The following is a 4,663-nucleotide window of genomic DNA, read 5'->3' as shown; positions in this document are numbered from 1 at the left end:
GACGTTTAAAATATTCCATTGGGAGCAAAGGAGCCTCTTCCACACAAAACCTGATGCACCTTGATCCGCCACTTATATTGGGTCCCGGGGCAGGAAAATAATAATTATATAATGATCATACAATGAAGGGAGAAGACCCATCTTCCTCTAACTTCTGAAATATTAATATTCATCTTTCAAAATTTGATAAAATTCAGCAATGAAACCATCTGGAATTTTCCTTTAGAACAGGACTATGAAGAGCTAGAAAGGGAGCTGAAAGAAGTCTTTAAGAAGCTAATCACCATCCTCTGTCAGCTGACAGCTCAAGAAAACTCGATGGAATTAAAGTCAAAAATGAAGACAAATCTGCCAAAACTGATGTTCAGAAGCTTCTAGAAACAGATTAGAAGCAAAGAGAACAAATGAAGTCTCTCCAGGAGGCCCTGCAAAAGCAACTTAAAGAGACATCTGAGATAGTAGAAAAGCAAAGGGCTATTATTAATTTTTTAAAAGACTTAAGTGGAAGCAACTGAAATATCCTACAATAGATGATTGGATAAAGAAGATGTGGTACAGATATACAATGGAATATTACTCAGCCATAAGAAGAGATGAAATTCTACCATTTGCAACTGGATGGATCTTGAGATAACCGTGCTAAGCGAAATAAGTCAGACAGAAAAAGTTGACAGAAATAGTGGTAAAAGGGGTCAAATATTTGGTGACGGAAGGAAATCTAACTCTGTGTGGTGAACACATAATGCAATATATATATGACTTACTGTTGAATGATACACTTGAAACTTATCTTTGTTAAGCAATATCACCCCTGATAATTTTTAATAAAAGAAAAGACAAGTGGAAAGAGAGCAAAATGATTTGAGATCTTCAGAATGAGAATCGAAGCTTGAAAAAAAAATTTGTCAGGAAACAAGCTGTGTGACATCCATCCAAAAGAGTCAAAAAAAAAAAAAAAATCCGAGCCCAATTGAAGGAGCTTCGTTATGGAAAGAGCCCAATTGAAGGAGCTTCGTTATGGAAAGAAGGATTTATTATTTAAGGCCCAATAGCTTACTAATCTGGAACAAAAATTAGCTGTGGCCAGAAATGTGCTCGAGAAAGCAACTCTTGAATAGAAGTCACAACTGAAAGCAATGAAAGAGACTGTAAAACCCTGCTTGTCAACTGTTTTCAGTGACCAACTGACACCGTTAAGTCTAATCAGGTCAAATCCAACTCATATGTCAATTCTATCCAAGACAATCGACACCAAAATTCCAGACCCAAGGATGAAAAAAGCAAGCTTCAACAATGCACTCCTGGAAGCCATGTGAGCTCTCAAATTGTGACAACAAAGGAAGAAAATCTGAATACCCCTGAGTGCAATTCTGAAAATCTTTTACAGGAGAATAGGACCTGTTTAATGAAACATAAAGAAAATCCCTCAAGCAATGACTGTAGAACTAGAACCTACCCCACAGAAATTGCTAATGCCTCTCTGTGTACTGAATGTGAAGTGGAAAAAAAAAAAAAAAAACACCCAGGAAAAACAATTGACCAGCTATGGAAGGAGAGAGACTGAAGAAGAAAAAATACTGTAAATACCAAGAAACTATGTTAAAAACATCCATTTGTTATTGTCTTCATATCCTCTTTAGACCACAGGCTTGATGGAAATACTAAGTTTTTATTAAAGCATGCAACTTTTTCACAATTTTATGTACTTTATAAAGTAGTCTGCAAATTTTCCAAAAGATTCCAGGCCAATTATGATCCTCAAGCAATAACCTAGTTAAAAAGAATATCCACAGTCAAAAATAAACAAATAAAATAAAATATTCAATCAGGCTATATTTAAGTTGCAAAGGAGATGAAGAAGAACAGGGAGTCCAGGTAAAGATAAAAACACCTTTCCATCTTTAGTTAGCAATTACATCTGACATAATTCTGTTGACCTTGGACATGACTGGAAAGCCAACACTTTTTTTCCCTGTGACCTCATCTGGGCATGTTGTTAAAAGGTACAAATCATGTGGGTATCTGGACAAACAGCTATTTTTCAAACATGGAAAAGAAATTTTACTTTTAGGCAGTGTTTTAGTCTGTTTGGTCTCCTGTAACAAACTACCATAGACTGGATAGCTTATAAACAGAAATTTCTTTCGCCTAATTCTAGATCCATTCACCAGCACATTATGTGTGTGGTGATAGCCTAATTACTGGTTCATAGATTGCTGTATTACTGTAACCTCACATGGTAAAACGGGTGAGAGATTTCTCTGGGGCCCTTTTTAAAAGAGGGCTAATACCATCCAAGGAGGCTCCATTATCATGACTTGATCACCTCTCAAACTCCCCATCTTCCAAATACCACAACATTGTGGATTAGGTTTTAACATATAAATTCTGGTGGGACAAAAATTTGGTCAATGGCAGGCAGCCTATAAAATTCTATTTTTCATTAAAAATTTTATTTTTGTGAGCTTTTCTCCAAATCTTAAGCGTTAAGAAACAAACATATTCTGTTAAAATTCATATCTAAAATTATATTTAGCTGTTTTATATTGATTTATTGCCATCCTCTCAAATTTGAGGGGCTATAAAGCTGAACTGTAGTCTGAATGACAGCTTTTCACTAAAGGTATTTTGATTTTATTCATGGAATTAAAGGCACATGAGTCAGACCTCATCTAAAACTAAGATCTAATTTCCTTGATTAAAAACAGTTGTACTGGTAGGCAGAGCACAAATGCCATATGATTTCACTTACATGTGGAATCTAAAGAATAAAGTAAACAAAACAGAAACAAACTCATAGATACAGAGAACATTTTTATGGTTGTCAGATAGGAGGGGGTAGGAGGGGTGGGTGAAAAAGGAGAAGGGATTAAGATGCACAGATTGGTAGTTACAGAACAGTCATGGGGATGTGAAGTACAGCATAGGGAATATGGTCGATAATATTATAATAATTATATGTAGTGCCAGGTGTGTACTAGATTTATGAGAGTGATCACTTTGTTATATAAATGTCTAATCACTACATTGTACACCTGAAACTAATATAATATCGTATATAACTGTAATTAAAAACTTAAAATTATTTAAACAAAACAAAAAAAAAACAGTTGTACTGGCAAAAGAACCTTTATCTTTCTTCTTGTTTTTAACATAACTGTACCCTGAGAAAATATATTTTACCATTTTAGTATGTTCTAAATAGGGTACATATGAAGGCAATGTATGAAATGAGAATTCAAAATGCAGTTGAGATTTTTAAATTTGAAGGTATTCAAATATAACATTGCCGATTTTTTTAAAAGCTCTTTGAGTCCCCATTTATTAAGCATTGCCAGCTCCCTGGGGTGGGCACTTACATACATGATCTTATTTATTCTATATAACCCATTTAGTAAGTGTTAATACTACATTTTGCAAATATGGAAAGTGAAACTCAGGGAGACTAAGCAATTTTTTTTAAGTTACATATATTTTAGGTTTGAGAGCATGACAGTATCTCAGTGCCTGGAAGATAGTAGGCATTCATTAAATATTTTGTTGGTTGAATAAGTGTGTGAATGACTGAATGCCTCTAAATCCCATGCCTCTTGCATTACAGCATACTGCCTCTCTGATCTTCATATTCTCATGGCACTCAACCTTCATAAAGATTAAAACAGGTTTTCAATAATAACTGGTGAATAAATAAATTCACCAAGCAACAGACTGATTAATAGACTATTAATAGATAATAGGTGATCAGAGTAGTGATGTTTTCCATTACTCCAGTCTTCCATTTTAAAGATAACATCGTGATCTGATGTCTTACAGTTTTGAATTGCCAGAATATTAAAATTAGAAATGTAGTTTCCACCCTGCTGTCTGCTTTTCATTTTTCCAAGGCTCCACAAAACTCATGGCTCTCTCTGCAGTAGATTTCACCAGCACTTCTCAACACCGCCACTGCTGCCATCCCCTTTATTGCTTCTTCACTTCTAACGGAATCAATCAGAGACTAAGTATTTCCACATGACACAGAGGCCATTTGTGAAGAAAGTTGCTAAGTGATATCCAGACTGCTGATTCAGGACCCAGCCTCCAAAGATCAGGTTCATTTCTCTTGGACATATACCTATGAGTGGGATTTTTTTAGATCATATGGTAGACTTACATTTAGCTTTACTAGATACAGGTTTGCAAAGTGGTTATACCAATTTATGCTCTCCCCAGCAAAAGTATGAGAATTCCATTTGCTCTACATCCTCTTTAACACTTGGTATGTCAGTTTCAATCAATCTTCCAAGATCCTAAATTTTGTAACACCTCCTCTTTTTTTTTTTTATCTTCCCACAGCTCTAGTTGTGAGATGATCCCTGCAGTTTCTAATGTCTGGGTTATTTATTTATTTATTTTTTGCCTTCCCTTCTTGCTCTTTCAGACTTCCAATTTGTGTATAAGAATCCTCTGTACTAAATCTTCTCTCTCTGAAATATCTAAGGTTGTTCCGTTTTCCTGAAACAGTCATGTGGTCTTATACAAGTCACCTACTACCTCATATATATATAGTCTCTTCTAGCCTATTATCTCTCTCCCTTGGCCAACCTTACGATCGCTATTATCGCAATGGTCCCTGAATAGGGACTTCTTTAAGAAGGCACCTGTGTGGCCTCTATCAGGGTTG

At 35.4% G+C, this 4,663-nt stretch overlaps 1 pseudogene; it reads left to right on the top strand.

Moving 5' to 3' along the window:
- The first annotated feature begins 234 nt into the window (after nucleotides 1-234).
- LOC120604825 (leucine zipper protein 2-like) lies at nucleotides 235-1,583 on the top strand (annotated as a pseudogene).
- The last annotated feature ends 3,080 nt before the right edge of the window (nucleotides 1,584-4,663 follow it).

Source organism: Pteropus medius, unplaced genomic scaffold (assembly GCF_902729225.1).
Source record: "Pteropus medius unplaced genomic scaffold, Ma_sr-lr_union100, whole genome shotgun sequence".
In the NCBI taxonomy this organism is placed as follows: domain Eukaryota; kingdom Metazoa; phylum Chordata; class Mammalia; order Chiroptera; family Pteropodidae; genus Pteropus; species Pteropus medius.
This window is presented reverse-complemented; position numbering and strand designations above follow the sequence as displayed.